The sequence below is a fragment of the Podarcis muralis genome, chromosome 6 (assembly GCF_964188315.1).
Source record: "Podarcis muralis chromosome 6, rPodMur119.hap1.1, whole genome shotgun sequence".
Taxonomy (NCBI): Eukaryota; Metazoa; Chordata; class Lepidosauria; order Squamata; family Lacertidae; genus Podarcis; species Podarcis muralis.
The window spans coordinates 62,286,365-62,304,997 of NC_135660.1; the positions used below are offsets into that span (position 1 = coordinate 62,286,365).

Consider the following 18,633-nt stretch of genomic DNA (forward strand, 5'->3'; position numbering starts at 1 on the left):
CTGTCTTGGCAGATCTTGTAAATTGCATTCCTTTCCAATCAAGCATTTCAAATGACATCATGGCAACTTCCTGCATGCATAAATTTTTGTGAGTGCCAATCAATGCTGAAGGGATTGGGGGGGGGGGGCAGAAACCTTCTACTTGTTTAAATAAATAAATAAATAAATACACCCCGGTGAATATTGATGCATATTCGGGGACCAGCTATACTCAGCTGAAATGTTAAGAGCATACAGTCGGCAATTCTTAGTCTTAAAACATCTATCTGGGTTTTGCATACACACACAAAATAACTGTCAGCACATTTCCTCACGCTCTGCAGCAAATTTTCTAATAGGTGAAATGTCCTGTGTGACATGATAAAACAGACTGGACAATCCAGAATTCAGACCTTTCATTTGACATTAATTCTGATCTGTGTTCAGGCCTGGCCATGTGCCCAAATCAGCCTCAGTCACCCTGATGGATTGGCTGTACTGAGAATGGGACAAAGGGAGTAGCTCTTGTCCCTGCCTCTCAATCACTCTGTTGTTTTGATGCTGTTGATCATGGACCAGTTCCATGGGATGGTTTTGGGGGACTGTCTTAGAGTGATTTTGCTTCTTCCTATGAGGTCAAGAGCTCTTCAACTGCATGGCACGTATACTGTTGTGAGCTGAAGTGCACCATTTTATCCTCAGAACTATTTACTAGTTTTATGAAGCCATATATGAATACTATTTAGTATTTATATGGGGTGCTCATTAGATTTGCAGCAAGGTGCGAGTACTATGCTGATGACACTCAGCTCTGCTTCTCTGTAACATTTAAATCAGGAAAGCCCGTGCAGGGCTTGGACTGGTGCCTGGATACAGGGCTAGACTGAATGAAGGGAAATAAACTGAGTTTGAATACTGGGAAAGCACAGGTTCTGCGGGTGAGCAGTTCCTGTGTCCAAGAAATGGGTCAGCTGCTTGCCCTGAGTGGGGTTGCCCTCCCTCTGAAGCAGCAGGTACACAATTTGGGAGGTGCTCCTTTATCCAGTTTTGTTACCAGAAGTCCAGTTGACCCCTTGTGGCTAAAAGTGCCTTCCACCAGGTTCATCTGGTGCAACTTCTGTGGCTATTTCTAGACTGGGATAGCTTGACCACAGTATCCAAGCATTGATAACATCAAGACTGGGTTACTTCCCTTGGTGTTGATGCTGAAACTCCAATTAGTGCAGAATGCAGAATTATTCTGTAGCATAACAGCTGGCAGAAGTGAGATCCTACCAGCACATTATAGTTCTGTTCAAAGATCTGCTCAGGCTTCAGATGTACTAATCGACCAAGCTTAAGGTTTACATAATGAAGGTTGATTAGTAAGATACTATGTCCTTAATATCTTGGGACTCATTTACTTGAGGGATTATTGAATTATTTGAGGGATCACTGATCAATGAAACACAGTGGGTAACCTGGGGCCAGTCTCTGAGCCTAACCTACCTTGTTGTTGTTGCTGCAAGGATAACATGGTGAGGAGGAGAAGCATCTACTTTCTTGGAGGAAAGGTTGGATATAAATGTAATGATAAATAAACAACAATTTCAAGTACACATGCTCTCAAACCATGTAATTATACAGCTCAACAAGAGCTGCATAATCAAAGATTCAATACCAATCCTTATCTGACAACAATGAAGAGATTGTTACTATTGCTCAAAGGCCCAGTGAAACAAGAATATGTTAGCCTGATGTCAGAACCAACCAAACAGATCCATGTTGATGATGACAAAACCAACAGGGCCTCCCTGGCAGACCTCATCTTATAGGTACTCTGGAATTTTAATCATTTCAATGAGGATAGGGAACTTGTGGTCCTCTAAATGTTGCTGGACTACAACTTCCATCTTCCCTGGCCATGCCAGTGGGGACAAATTCTGGAGGGTCATGGATTTGCTCCTTCTGAATTAAACAATTGACCTCACCAGTGCCAATACCAGTCCCAATACCAGTGCATTTCCTTATCTCCATAATCAAGGTGGTTGAGGGTTCTTATGCTTGAGAAGAAGTGGCTTTAAACCACCCTGCAGTAAATCCCACGGTTAATATTGCATTTTACAGGTATGGCCAAGGCTGATTTCTGTCTCCAGGCAAAAAAATCCCCTCCAACTATAAAAAACATCAAATCCATTTATGTTGCACCCTCAGATTGCTTCCAAGCCCAAATGCCTTTGTCAGCTGCACTCCAAGCCTCATGCCCCACTTACGTACATGCAGCCACACTGGATTTTTAAATGTTAAAAAACTTAACAAAAACATTTCTAGAGAAAATAAGTTTAAAAGACCATGACGTGTTCCTGCCTTCAGTTTTGGGATAGACGCTAGCTGCAAAACACACAGCTGAACTCAAATCCTGGAGTTTGCCTTTGTTTACCATGAGCATCTCCCATTTCCAATAATCTCCTACCTGGAAGTAAATCCCACTGAACTCCTTGGGTAGTAGGCCTGCATAAGAGTGCCTTGCAAAATAAACCAGAATTCTGTATCCTGGCAGTGGGGCATGCTACTCTAGGGTTGTTGTTTTTAATCTCTCTAGGCAATTATCATCAGCATTCTGCAAATCCTGGAAATTCACAGGTCCTTGTCAGCTCATTATGGTGAGGTTAAAAAAAAAGTGTATTTTAACTTTTCAGCTAAAATACTTGTGTATACCTCAGGAGTCCCTGGAGTGTGAGGAGAGCACTGCCTTATTTTATGGTGGCCCAGTTTTGTTTCTAAATAGTTAGGCACTCTGCTACCTCAGTCTGCTGTTAATGTTAGAAGGAATGGTAGAACACATCTAGTAATGCCTTTTTAAGGCTTTTATTACTTTTTATTCAGAATTTCACCTACAGACGCCTTAATTTAAAGACTATTTTTACATAATCTGCTAACCAAAGTTACTAAATTATAAAATGGATTAGTGGGAAGAGCCAGATTTGCTCAAACAATAACCAAGTGATTGCTCCACTTTCATTAATAATGTAGCTGTGGAAAAGAGAAAGGTCAGCTGCATAAAAATTATTTACTGAAATAAGTGGACAGTGTTTCAGGTTATTAATTATGAAAGCTCTGTATTCTGGAAATCTGATTTTATAATGCTATTTGTTGCACTTTTTAAACAACTGCTAGAAAGGGGTTGGGTTTTTTTGAAGCAAGGCAATTTCAATTTACTAGTTCCAATTTTTATTATCCAAAAGAGAGTTGTTTGTTTTGGAATTATATTTCTATTCTCCTTACTCAGAATCTCTCTCTCTCACACACACACACAAATAAGTTTGAGCGATGATACTCTATTGCGTAGGAAGGAGGAGGAAGACATTTTTATTTATCGAAGCTCTAATAAAAGTAACAAATTACTTAATGGCAGCAATGTTTGCTGGGTTAATGCAGTCTGATGTGCTGGGGGAAGTGTGCTTTCAACTCGAACTCCCTCTGTCTGCTTTGAGGGTTTTGAAGTGATTTATTTCATTGTCTCACTTACCGCTGAAACTTCTAATGTGCTCTTTTTAAATGCACGTCTATTTTAGCATGTCAACAAACATAGCAGTGTTGTTGTTTTTAATCCTTCAAAAGATAATGCTGTCAGTCCATCGTTCTGTTCATGCTCTGATGGATCTGAGGCAACGGGGCGCTCCTGTGTAACTGGCTTTCCTATTCCTTTTAATGAACAGAGAAGATCTATCTGGGTTCATGTCCTGCCACCTCTTTTGAATGGAAATGGAAACCCAGCAGAATATATAGAATATATTTAGAAATCTATGCTGGTATCCAAAATAAAAATCTCGCTCTCGCATTCATCTGAAGTGGACCAGCCCCATCAGAATCAGCCATCCATAAGCAAAATTGGCTTCCAGCGCAATTGTAGTAGAAGTTATGTAAACATGACAGCTTTTCTATTAAAGTGCTCTGAAGTGAAAAACAGATTACTTAAATTCAGCCAAATGAAGAAAATCACACCGGTTGGACAGTCCTTTAACATAAAATGGGAATTGTGTTCCTTTTCGCTATGAATTGGTGCAGGGATGGCAGTAATGAGTGCACAGCTGTTTACACAGCTGGTGAAGTCAATGAGACATGAAAGGGACTCATTTTGGAAAGTTAAGTTGTCTAAACTTTGGGTTGTTTCCTTCACTGCTATTCTTTCTTTCTTTTTTCCCCCAAAAATAAATAGGTGCCTGAAATTTGATATGCTCCATCATGGGTCCCCCCCCCCCTCTTTACTTCCAGAAATGGGCCACCATTTTTGGTACCAGTGAAGGTGATCTTACTTTTTAAGAGATTCTTTTAAATGACTTCATGATTCTATCTAAGTGGTGTTGTGGGTTTGCAGGGAGCAAGGAGCCCCTAAAATTCCTGAGTGCCAAGTTCTTCCCTATAATCTCTGAAATTAGTAAATGTGGGGTTTGAAGTCAAGCCATCTTCCTCAGGAGATTGGGTTAGATGGGTGCTATCAAAGAACGTGGGAAGATTTATTTCCCTAACGAAATGCAAAACATTCAGCAGCAGACAAGGAGAGGGTGAAGTTCTTCTCTCACTGTTAGCAGAAGGAAATACTATTGCGAGGGGGAGGTTGCTGGGGTAACAGTGGTCATGATGTCACCACAGGGGGGAAAGGGGTGAGGTTTGGGGGACAGGGGTTTCTTGGAAGGATGAACAGGAAGTGAGCAGAACTCAATGCACTTTGGCTGGAAGACCAAGGACCGTGGTTGGCTGCTGCTATAGACCCAAGCTTGCTGAAGCTATGAAAGGAGCAATGAGAGACAATCTTGGGGTTTAATGTTCTGACCCCCCCCCCTCGTTGTTGGATGGCCTGGTGGCAAAAGGCTCTTCTTCTTAATTTTTTGACATCTGTCTATTAATCAAAAGATCACCTCATCCCGTATAGACCCACTCAAACACTGCAATCTGTGGAACTGGCACAAATGCTCATTCCACATTTGATGGAATAGATCTTTTAGTGTGGCTGGCAGCTCCTACACTGTGGAACTCCCTGCCCATTGATATCAGCCAGACGCCTTCGCTGTATTCTTTTCAGTGCCTGCTAAAAACATTTCGGTTTAGGCAAGCCTTCCCAGACAGGTAAAGCTGATGTGTGTTTTATTCTATAACTTTAGCTTACGGTGTATACTTTTAACTGTGGATTTTCTTCGTTTTGCTTTTAAATTTGATTTTTATTGACAATTTTAATATACATATTATATCTTTTGTAAACAGCTTAGAGGTTTTAAGCAGCATAGGAAGGTTGTTGAATAAATAAATAACATAACATTTTGGAGGGACTTGGGAATTAGGTCTCATACATTGGATGATAAACGAACTCCAGTTGAATTTTTGTACGGAATGTAATTGTTGTGGCTTCCGCACCATGCTAATTTGATTTGTGCGAATCATTTCCTTTAAATTGCTGTTGCTCTCGGAGGTCACAATTAAATTCATCCATATGGATCTACCAGCAAATTGGTTTCACTGAAACATTGCTAAGACTTCTTTGAGACTTATTCTCTCTTCCCCCTTATTCTCTTTGTACAGTTGTTTCAAATATTGCAAACAGCCTTCTTCCACACTCATCTGGTCCTACTTGTTCTGTAATATCCCCAAAAGGTCTTGCATCACAAAGCTGTCCAGGCAATATTTGAAGATGAATGCAGAATTCATCATGTAGAAAGCTGGCACCGCTTATTTGCAATGTCCAAAACTTACGCGAACGTATCCTTCTTTAAAGTATTACCAGGGAGTTAGAACAGTATCTGTACAGAATGCATGTTCATGTTAGGATATTCCTTCCCCTGAGCAATGCAAGCAAAAAGCTTGACATGTTCAGCCGGCTTGGGGGCCATGATGGACTTTGTCTCCCTGGCAGTATCCCAACAGTACACACTACTAAAATTCAGGGTTTCTGTTGTATTCTGAATGTGGAAGGTTGGACCCAGGCCAGGCTAAGTATTTTCCAATGCAATGGAAGCAATGGAAAAAAATTGAATCTCTCCCTTTCCATATACAGAAACTGACAGGACAACCAGTTGTATCTTATTTCACTGCCACTACGAAAGCATTCACGCAACCATACCTAAGGGCAACAGGCCTGCTCAGGAATGCAGCTCTGTTTTCCAATCAGGGCTGGCCCACCTGTTAGTCAAACAGAGATCTTTGCTCAGGTGGCAGACGGGGAAGACCAATGGTTTTGCCTGGCCAGCCAGCCACCACTGTTTAGCACTAGGAATGCTGCTGCCATTTCATCAAAGTGATCAGTGGGACACTTACATAGTTTTTTTGGTGGTGCTGGGTCACCCGCTCCTTGCTATTACAGCCTTGGTTCTCGAACATAATCCATTCCGGAAGTCTGTTTGACTTCCAAAAACATTCAAAAACTAAGGCATGGCTTCCGATTGGCTACAGGAGCTTCCTGCACTCAATCGGAAGCTGTGGAAGCCACGCTGGATGTTCAGGTTCCAAAAAATGTTCAAAAACCGGAGCACTTACTTCTGGGTTTTCAGCGTTCGGGATCCAAAATGTACAAGTATCAAGGCATTCGAGAACCAAGGTATGACTGCATATGTGAGGTGGCTCGACAGAGAGCCTCCCTCACTCTAACATGGTCAATACTGCTTCAAGTAGTAAATAGTTTACTACTATTAAGCTTTAACGAATCCTTCAGCATCTGGTGTTTCACTACAGCAAGATACTGTCCGGTGTGAAGACCTGGAGAGCCCCAGCATGCTCAGGGCTGCTGCAGTGACAAAAGCAACGAACAGGGCCGGGTCAGGACATTTTGTTACCTGAGGCAAAGGACACAGTGACACTCTTCCTTTCCACATTCAGAAACTAAATGGACTGGCAGATGAATCTTACTTCAGCACTGATGATCTAACAGTGCTCTGTATTGCATCTAAAGGCAGCCACTCTCAATCCCACCTTGTCTCCCAGTCCTCTGCTGCCTGAAGCAGCTGCCTCATTCTGCCTAACGATAAGGCTGGCCCTGACAAAAAGGAGGATGACAGTGTTCAAGGGCAGCCAGGGGACAGAGGTGGCATCAGGTGTCAGAGTGTCTTGCACCAGCTCAGCCTCTAACACCTCTCCACTTCTCCATGCCCCACTGCCTGAGGTAGCTACCGTACTTCATTCTGCCTAATGGCAGGCCAGCTGTGATTATGGGCAGCAAAATGAGCAATCTGACCATTGAGGCTATGATACCTATTTACTATTTAAAACATGGGAAGATAGAGTTGCATCCATATACTCAGAGCAGGCCCATTGCAATTAATGGACCTAAGTTAGTTGTGACAATTAATTTCAGTGGGTCTACTCTGAGTAGGCCTATTGTTGGAAGCAAATTCCCTACTCAAGGAAACTATTTTTCTTGCAAAGCCTCCACAACCCTACAGAAATAAAATATTGACACTGAAGAAGGAATGTATTTATACATAAGATGAAAGAGGAACAAAACAGCCCTAGAATAGCAAGAACATGTCAAGCTTTTTGCTTGCATTGCTCAGGGGAAGGAATAAACAATGCTATTTAAAGATGAGAGGGATTGTAAAGTGTAAATGGTAGATAGATCAGAAACAAAGAAGAGATGCCAGCTTGCTGCTGCTTTTGATTAGGGAACTTAAACATTAAGTTTGCCCGTTCTTGACAATTAACTCTCTTAATCAGTCCCAGCGAGTAAGAAGAATGCTAAGGGTGGTGACTTTGCTACTAAAGGCTACTGCTGATGGGGTTCTGGGTCCATTGGCTCGAAAAAAAGGTAGCATTTCCTATTCTGCTTCTCCAAATTGCACATCATCCCATTACCAGGACACAGTTGAGGATTACCAATAAGGCAGATTTCGCAGCCCCTAAAAGCACAAGAGCAGGAGGAGGAGGGAAGGAAGGAAAGATTGCCATTTGCAGCAGGGATGGGCAGGATACAAGCTTGCAGGATCTACTTCATCTTTTTACTAAAACCCCAAGATCTGACACCCACAGCCACGTGCATAATAGTGGCTCAGGGGGTGGGGAAGCCAATAACCTCCTGCACCACATGAGCCATACACTGGGTTGGCCTGCACATACAAGCACATTAACCACATCTGAATTATTAACATCAGATATTCCAACATCTGTAAATGCTATAACTCACCAGCAGAGCTGCACAGAGCCTTGGTCAAAGGCAACCAGTTGTGACTCTTATTTTTACAGGAGAGGGGTACCGATGGCGAGAGAGAAGCAATTAGCACAAAACCAGCCATGGAGGAGAATCATTAAAAAAATAAAAAAGCTATTTATATTGGGCCTTATCTGACATTCTGGGTCTGCTTGTGCAAGAATTCCTGGGCTAGTTGCACAGCAGATTGTGCAATCCATTGCACAGCAAAGTTACCAGCAACCTCTTGCTCACCAATGTTCCACTAGCACCAAACTTTTCACCAGTGGAACAAGTATATTGCTAAGTGAATTTAACCTACAGCCCATTGATTTGGAATCAAGAGGGTGGTCTGAGGGCACACGATGCAGTCACCTTGCAGAAATTAAGCTGTTCTGGGTGTAGTCAGTACCTGACTGGGAGACAGCCTACTGATCTACAAAACCCTTGCTGACCTATTGCAAATCACCCAGCAGAGATCTACCTATCTATCTACCTTTTGCCCATCCTGGATTTGAGGATCTTGAATATCAATTGCCAAATTTAGAACCCAAAGATGTGTAAATCTGTTTCATCCCCCCCCCCCCAGTGTCCATTTAGCAGTTGGAACATTCCAATTATAATCTTCCAGTATATTGTCTGTTCTCACACATGGAAGTCAGGAAGCTGCCTTGTACCAAATCAGACCATTTGTCCTCTTAGGTGAAAGCTGTTTCTTAGTTCTGCTGGATCGCTCAGTGGCATTGATACCATCGACCATGACATCCTTCTGGACCGTCTAGAGGGGCGGGAAGCTGGGGGCACTGTTATACAGTGGTTCCACTCCTTCCTCCTTGGCCGTGTCCAGAAAGTGGTGTTGGGGAATGAGTGTTCAGACCCCTGGGCTCTCACTTGAGGGGTGCTTCATGGTTCCATCCTCTCCCCCATGCTTTTCAACATATATATGAAGCAGCTGGGAGAGATCATCAGGGGGGTTGGGCTGGGTGTTCATCAATATGTGGATGATACCCAGCTCTACCTCTCTTTTAAATCAGAACCAGTGAAGGCAGTGAATGTCCTGTGTGAGTGTCTGGAAGCGGTTGGAAGATGGATGGTGGCTAACAGACTGAGGCGGAATCCTTACAAGACAGAAGTACTGTTTTGGGGGGATGGGGGCGGGCAGGTGCAGAAGACTCCCTGGTCCTGAATGGGGTAACTGTGCCCCTGAAGGACCAGGTGCACAGCCTGGGAGTCATATTGGACTCACAGCTGTCCATGGAGGTGCAGATCAATTCTGTGTCCAGGACAGCTGTCTACCAGCTCCACCTGGTATAGTGGTGGCTCTCCAGGATATCATACAATGGTCGTTCATAGCAGGGATTGAACCTGATACCCTTTTCTGTGCAAAGCATATGTTCTGCCTCTGAGCTATGACTATGCAGGTCTAGCTGTTACAGTTTCCCCAAAGAGTGGAATGACTGCTTAACCACTTTAACATGCAATTATATGAATACCTACTCATGATCAAATGGGACTCATTCCCAGATAGGTGATATAGGATTGCTGTTTGAGTTCAGAGCATGGCTAAGCTTTAAAAGTCTTTGCAGTCTGTCAGACAAGTATTACATTATGTTATTTACATTAGATGTATGCATAAACCTTGCCACATCATTGTGCATGCACTCTCATACCCTACAATAGTCAAACAAGGGGCACAGAGCCCAGAAAAGCTCCCTGGTGAATCCCTACAACCACTACTCTTCGTTTTGGTACTTTTAAAGGCCTACTTTTTTCTGACACCTTTTCAGCCAAGATTACTTATTGAATGAAATTTTAATGGGAACTCCTGGAAGAGCTTTGGTCACTGTATGGACTAACTCCCCCTATCCAAGAGATGTGTGAGATACAGTAAGCCTATCGCTTAAAACCTCAGTAATCTTTAGTCTTTGATTTGATCCTATAAATAATAAAGTGCATGTCCTGAAAAATCAAAAGCTCCGGATCTCCGCTTTCCTTCTTGAAAAACTTGCAGAATTTCTCACTGTCTCATTCTTAGACAAAATAACTCTGCTGAGGCTACAAGCATGTAAAAGGAGAAATGAACAGAAGACCACTGCCCTCTTCAGATTACTAGAAAACTATTTGATAACAATTCTGTTGCAAAATACTGCTAATCCCATCATTGATCTTGGCTGAGGTTGGTTTGTATAGAACATCTTGACATTCCTCCCACAGATTTGAAAGTGGTACATTCTTCAGAATAATCCCCTTCCATTTTATTGTCAGGCAACAATTGCTTGTGCAGCCTCTCTTTAAATAAGAACAACATTTTTGTGAAATTCAGATATTTTCACATCTGCCTTGGCAGTCTCTCATCATAAATTATCGGAACACATGATCAGCAGACACTCAGTATTTGAAACAGAAATTCTAGCACTTAAATTCATCTCAATAATTCAGTTTTAGTACAGTTGACATATACTTTGGCTGCAGAACCACCAAACCACAGCTGTAGTGCACCACGCATTCTAATAGTGCCTGGGGGCAAGCAAGTTTAAGTAACAGCAGAGTGTAACATCTGAGAAGATAAATGTCTCAAAGCAAATGAGCATGGCTGATATGTTGCTTGTTGCCTGCTGAATACTTTCCTCTCCAGTGCAATACAAAAGTGTAGGCAAACATGGTTGATAAGAAGCTGCCCATGAATACTGCCTGGGTTCTTCCTAAGGCTGAGCCAAAATATCCCAGATACAATCAGACTTCTTCAAAGGGTATCTAATCTGAACTTCTGTCAGTGCACAAAATTCACCTGCTGCAGCATGCCTGGTAGGTTGCATTCTACCTCTGCTTGGAAACCTCTCGTGAAGAAAAATACCACCACATTCCGGTGGAGGTCCCCCCCCCCCACTGTCAAACTGTATATGCCAGCATCAGAAAGTTCATCCTAAATGTTCAATACAAACCCCATTTCTTGTAACTTTAATCCATTGATTTCAGCTAGCTCTGCCCTCCACCATCTCCATTTGCTCCACCAACTTGGGCTACTTTAAAAGGAGGATCAGACAAAATCATGACGGGCAAGACCATCAGGCTCTATACTGCCTCTGGGATCAAAGGCAGCATGGAAGAAGAGGGAATAAATTCCACTGCTTGCAGTGCATTAAAAGAAAGTATAATGAAAATGATGTACAGATGGTATATATATAAAACACCAGTAAAACTAGCCAAGATGTACAAAACAAATAATAAATGTTGGAAATGTAAAGAAAAGCAGGCAATATGTGGTGGGAATGTAAAAAAGTAAGAGACTTTTCATGATTTACAATGAAATTTTTAAAAATGTTGAAATATACATTTCCAAAAAAAAAACTCAGAAGCTCTTTTACTTGGTTTGGTAGGTCCAGAAATTCATAAGAATGATTAAAAAAAAAAAATTATATGTGACTACTGCAGCTAGTCAAACAACAATAGCGATAGTTACACAAAAATGGCATTATGTCAGACTTCGGTGCAGCGAAGTCATAGTCCTTTCGACATGCTTACACAGGCAAAGAGAGAGAACTCCATCATGTCGGAATTAGGGTAGTTGATTTCCCTGCTTGATATTCAGGCTTATATTTCTCTCACTATCCCCACTTCTAAGTACAGTGAAGGTTTTATCTCAGTAGGAGTCTCCACTTTGTACAGATGGTTTTGAGAGCCTGTCACAGAGAAATTAAAATAAAGCTGAAACAACGTTATTGTGAGCAAATCAAAGATGGTGCTGAACACACCAAAGGGTTGCAGTTGCTCTCTCAAAGTATCATCATAATGCCATTATTTATAAGCCTATGTGTCTTTAAAGCGCTTGGATTGACTGTGAAGATATTCTGTTAAATCGTATTACATGAACACAGAAAAGATGGCTATAGAGACCACAGAGGAAGTTCTAACTTTGTTTTGAGATTGCATTATACGCAAGGTATAAAAAGAAAGAAAAGCTAATCATGGTTCTTTGCGTTGTTAACTTGTTGTTTCCCATTCACGTTCATCAAGTGATTTTAACTGAGCAAATCATTTTCTTTTAATAACATTTAACAGGCTCTTTCCTTTGCATACTCAACAGACACACAGAGATCCCTTCCCCCCCTACCAGGAATTCATTCACTAAAACAGGGATCTCCACAAGAAGTGCTATTCTTTTGACATTGCTTCTTAATAAATGGATTAACTGAGCCATGAATATTGGCATTTAACCAATAATAAAAACTATCTTTATTTATTTAAAACGTATCAGATTTGCTTCACCTAAAAAGGCTAATTGAAAAGGCTATTCAGGTCAGCTGCCGGTATTAAAGTCGACTGAATCACATTAAATGCTATTTAAAGGATGTGAACGGGCTAAAAGAAAAATTAAACCGGGGCCATTAAAATTTAATTTGACTTAGCAATGCCATTAACATTTTGGTTTTATGCAATGGCAGGCTTTCTAAAAATATGTCCGTATAATTTAGAAGCCCGGAGTTGTCAAGTGGATGGCCCTCGTGTAGGAAAAATGATGATGCGTGACCTTAAAAGAAAAATTATAGAAAGAATCAAAGGTGATAACTTCATTGGCTCCTGTGGGTATTTGACAGCTTGCTCTTATGCAGTATGCAGATGAATGCATTCACATGAACTACTCACAAGGAGAGCTCTCTTTTCTTTTTTTAGACCCATTTCATTCACTCCACTCCATTTCCTGTTATTGCTTTGCTGTCCTTGTTTGCATATCATCACCAACACTCTTTGAGACGCCACAGGAGACCACAGAGATGGGCAGTTATGCATTGAAGATAATTGCCAACAAGTGTGTGTCTCACTTGTAAGGGTCACATTAATCGGCAGCCAGTCCCTTGTAGAGTTTTTGAAGATGTCTGTGCAGTAATAAACATCTATCAGCTTGCTTGTGACAAAGAGCATTAAAGAATGCCAGTCAATTATGTTAGCACACAAGGGAGACTGCAACCTCTCCAGTATGAAATGGAATAAGCTTCCAGTATGCCAGTTACTGAATCCTGTACTAACTGCATGAAGATGAAAGTGTCACCCTTTAGTGTCATTTATTAATATGATATTTTCATGGTATTTTATTGATTTTGTTATTATTGATGTGCACTTTTATGAAAACCACTTTGGGTTCTGGTCAACAATAAACAAAGTGCTTTATAAGATTCTGATAAATTTTGAATGCACTTAAATACCTAACATAAAATACTAGAGGTTGCAAAAGCATGGTTAACCTCAGTTCCCTGTTCTTCATCGCTCTCCTGTGGGAAATGGAAGCAAAGTTCTGATCCAAGAACAAGGATGGAGAAACTGGAGTCCTCCAGATGTTGCTCCCTAGCCAGCTTGGCCAATGGCCATGGATAATAGAAGTCCACTACTCATCCCAGATTTAGAGGGTTTTCAGAATGAAAGGAGCTCAGCTTTCTTCTCTCTTCCCTTAGAAGATGGTGCTTAAATCTGATCCTGCCTGGTTCCCAGCAGAATCACAGCTAAACTTCCTTCTCACTACCACTGAAGGACAAGACAGAAGGAAAATAAGTGTTGCTGAGCAGGAGCTGTAGGGCAGGGTGCAATGCACCTCTCTGACAAGAGAGGTGCCAGGATCAGCCCCCTCCCCAAAAGCTCAGTTCTAGGAAGTTTACTTAGGGTTCGTCCAAATTTCTGCTTGTCCTGTGCCTAGAAAGCAAAGGTCCAAGTAGTTTTCCCTTTGCCCTGCTCCTGTCTCAGGGAAAACAGCCTCTTTAGCCTGGTAATTTGCTGAAAATCTGATTGCTGTTGGCTCCAAATGAGCACTAAAGAGCTGCTTTCTACAGGGGAAAGCAGTGGGACAAGAGGAAGAGCAGATAAGCCCTTGGATGTTTTCAATGAAAGTGCCGGTCAGTACACAGAGTCTCTCCCTGGAGGATCACACGTATCACACAGCTGTTCTAGACTGAACCCACAATAAACAAATCACAACAACCATTTAAATGGTTTATTGTGTGATGTGTCAAATGCAAAGTGGAAGTAGCCGAGTGAAAACTGCAATACATGCTTCCAGGATTAAATGTATACACTACATCACACATATTTCTTCCAGAAGTTATCATTCTTTTAGCAGTAATTAACAAGGCAGTTCCTGAATGATGAGCAGCTGTGTGGACCTCCATTAGGGTTCAGCATTGCTGAGCAGTACCTGAGGCCGACACTCCATCTGTTGCTGCCTGTTCACCTGTTGTCTCTAAGTATTTGAGCAGTAATAGGAGCAAGAAGGAGAAGTATTTCTCCTTCTGGGCCAGGAGAGAGAGGGCAGGTAGTAACCGTAGGAAATAGATGCATCCACTCATGGAGGGAACCTCACTGAGGATATCTTGCTTAAGGGTCTCCCAACATCTGGCGTGGACAATGGTGCTAGGATAGGGTTTTCTTTATCCTTAAATAATCACACACACATACTGCATTTTGGTTATCTTGGGACACATCTTCCTGGGGCCACCTTCTGTTCCTAGAATTGAAGATGACTTTCAGCACCACTATGCAGGCAACGCCACAAAGGCAGGATAGGTAACATGCATCGTTGTGTTTGCACTAGGTCAATGATGTCAATTCTCAAACAGGCAGCGGCTGAAGAACACAGAGCGCATGTGATTTAGGTGATCTGGAAGCACCAAATTAGCACATGCCCTTGTCTTGTGTACATGTCTCTTTTGAGCTTGTCTCATCATTCAGAGTTAGTCTGATGCTGCTCATATAGCTCACTGCATAACATGTCACTCAAATTCTCTCGCAGTAAATTTTTGAAGATGCACCAGATCAGCAACTTCTATTAAACGCATCCGCAAATAACTCTCTAGACTGAGACTGAATGTATTTTCAGTGGGTTATACGACGGAATGGATTGATGGGGTCCCTGGGGGGAAACCCTGATGTGCAGTGAAGTAGTTTACCAGAGGCAGAACTGAGGGCATGGAAGATGTCCAAAGGCTCTTCTTAGCCTCTGTCCTTGACAGAATAGCCAAATCCCACTAGGATTTGTTTAAGTTAGAGAATGTACAAACCAATTGATTGTCTCAAGCATCCATGCAGCGAAATTACCACAATGCTCCCTTAAAGTAGATTTGTTCCCACCAAAAAAAAAAGGGAAATAACAGCTTGATAACACAGTTGTCATCCCCAGAACTGCACAGTGAAGAAATCTACAAAAATTACTGTCATTTGCACTTGAGCATCTCAGTGCAAATTCTCTTTTCCTTTATTACAGCTAATGTTTCAGACAAAGGAAAAGGCGTAGAGAAATCACAGCTAGGTACAAAGTGGCAACATCGTTTACTGTGTTAACATCCAAGTACCATGCAGACTTACCTCCCTGACTGAGATGGTTTTCAGCCAACGATTTACTTTAGATCTATACTATTCTGGCTGGGTGATATATGGAAGGCTGTACTCCTTTAATCTCTAAAGCAGCCTTTCCCAACCCAGAGTCCTTCAGATAGTTTGGACTACAATTCCCATCAGCCCATATTGCCAATAGCCAGGAATGGTGGGAATTGGGAGTTCAAAACACCAGGAGAGCACCAAGTTGAGAAAGTCCTAGGCTTTGCCTTTGTTCCAAATTAGCCTTGAAAGAGAAGGGATGCCTTAATATTGTTTTAAGAGTGAGAAATAAACAAAACTTCCTTAGTGACAGGTTTAAAGTCTTATGCTTCTTGTTTGGTATAAGGTGGTGCCTACCTATTATTGTACTGCAGCACTGCATAATATGTGGCAGTCCACATTGATAACTCATAATTTCATGTGCTGATTCTTAACACCTTTGCTGAAATGATCTGCTTTGTTCAAAAGCCTTAATAAATAAACAATAAAATGCATTCCCATTGACGGTGTGGGTGGAAAAGCAGGAGATATATTTAGTCTTTTATCACAGCTGTTCTAAATTTACACAAGACTTTCTGCTTTGCCATTTGTTTTTCAAAAATCACCCAGATACAAGTGTGATTGCTGAAAGGCATTTTTATCATCTCCCAGCCTGGTACACCAGACAGACACAAGCTAAAAGTTGCAAATCACAAGAGGGGGAAAAGAACATTTGAAATTCAGCTGGGTTTTTACTTCCACTACACATGCACAAGTAAAAGTACAACTTTCATGTAACCTAATCCCAACCACATTTACTCATAAGTAGGGCAGGGGGAGATTAGATTCAGTTTGCATTGAAAGGCAAACCAGCCTAATTCGTACTTTTTGAAACAATAAGCAAAGCAAAGCACAGTCAGCCTTCAAAATTTGTGCTCCCGTTGATTTTGCAATCCAGTTCTCCAGTCAAATAATGTGTACAAAAGTGTATATACCGGGGCAAAGATTGCACAAAAATGCATATGTTAGTAAAGCAATATACACAAATACCGTACATTGTAATAAGGGAAACTGCTTTGAAAAAAAAGTGTATTATTAGGCAAAATGCCATGAAACATATGTACGTTAGGAGAGATTCACACTGAAATACTAATGAATATTCATGACGGTGTTTTTTTTAAAATCACAAGCTGGTGTGGAAATGTGGACTGGAAAAATAAGAAACAACAAAGACGTATTTGTCCATGTCTACTCAGAAGTAAGAGGGACGTGGGTGGCTCTGTGGTCTAAACCACAGGCCTAGGGCTTGCCGATTGGAAGGTCACGGTTCGAATCCCTGCAACAGGGTGAGCTCCCGTTGCTCGGTCCCTGCTCCTGCCCACCTAGCAGTTCGAAAGCATGTCAAAGTGCAAGTAGATAAATAGGTACCACTCCAGCGGAAAGGTAAATGGCATTTCCGTGCGCTGCTCTGGTTTGCTAGAAGTGGCTTAGTCATGCTGGCCACATGACCCGGAAGCTGTACGCCGGCTCCCTCGGCCAATAAAGCGAGATGAGCGCCGCAACCCCAGAGTCATCCGTGACTGGACCTAATGGTCAGGGGTCCCTTTACCTTTACCTTTACTCAGAAGTAAAGTCCACTGACTTCAGTAGTGATTACTTCCAGATAAGTGATTTCAGAATTATGGCCCAAGTCTGAAATCCTAAGCATGCATTTTGGGGAGTAAGTTCCATTGACTTCAGCTGAAAGATTAATACTTCACCTGAGAATTGTGAAGTGGTACATTATTCACATAGCTTTCTAGATTCAGATTTACTTTGAACCTGCTTGCTTTCTGTACTTGACTCAGGCTGCAATGCACAAACCAATTAAGACATTATATTTCAATGTAAATCTATTTTGGTGTTATTTACTGTCCATGTGTTTCATATCTGCTTGCCATATTTTATTTGTTATGAATAAGAGCTAACCTGTGGCTGACATAACCTGCATTTCACTTCAGGTCAGTGAAAAACCAGCTTGTTTTGTATGTAGGCATTTAAGAAATTAGAAATGATTGGTTTGGTTAGAAATTGCCTCTGCTGACAAGTTTTGTTGCTTCTGAACTGAGCAAGTGTGACCTGATAACTGACTCATGTGAAAAGATGTAAAAAAAATGTGTGTCAGATTACTGCCAATAACCCATTTCCCTCCTTTTTTAAAAGGCAGTGACCTCTGGTTGAAGAACTAAAGGTACCCTGCCCGTACGGGCCAGTCTTGACAGACTCTAGGGTTGTGCGCCCATCTCACTTAAGAGGCTGGGGGCCAGCGCTGTCCGGAGACACTTTCCGGGTCACGTGGCCAGCATGACAAGCTGCATCTGGCGAGCCAGCGCAGCACACGGAAACGCCGTTTACCTTCCCGCCAGTAAGCGGTCCCTATTTATCTACTTGCACCCGGAGGTGCTTTCGAACTGCTAGGTTGGCAGGCGCTGGGACCGAGCAACGGGAGCGCACCCCGCCGCGGGGATTTGAACCGCTGACCTTTCGATCGGCAAGCCCTAGGCGCTGAGGCTCTTACCCACAGCGCCACCCGCGTCCCGGTTGAAGAACTAGCCATGTTTTATCTTATCACCTGAAGTCTCTGCCTCTCTGGAGTGACCTTTCATGTGAAGGAAATGTTGGCCAGAGAAGGAACCATACTTCAGCACTACTTAAGGACAATTAACATGACACTTTTGGAATAGTATAGCATGGAAAGTGGTTGAATCTTAAAATCAGTGCTGAAATTATTGCTGGATTTCTTCACCACAAACAAGATGACAGGTCAGTACCACCATGGAACAACTGGCAAAACATTAATTTCCAACTCTGAAAAACACTTAGCTAAAACTCAGTTCTTTGCAAAGCAGAGATATACAGTTAAATCTCAAGTTATAAAAATGCAACACATGGGCTGAACAGATTGCAGAGAACTATCTTAGCTTCTGCTGTCATGTTTTGTTGATGTGGCATGTGTAAGAACCTTGGGGAAGAAAGTTGGATGAGTAATATATGCTTCACTTTCATATAAATGTACTTCAAAAGGTACAAAACAGAGAACCAAACAGCAATCACGACTTCACTGTGCTGATAAGACAGCAGATTTACAGAAAACACGCCCCTCTTTCTAATACAACTAGGAAACAATG

General features: G+C 42.0%; 1 protein-coding gene across 1 annotated transcript in view; it reads right to left on the reverse strand.

The window, feature by feature from the left end:
* The window catches only part of DNTT (DNA nucleotidylexotransferase), a 99,501-nt gene that overhangs the window by 38,598 nt on the left and 42,270 nt on the right, over positions 1-18,633 (reverse strand). The window lies entirely within an intron of this gene.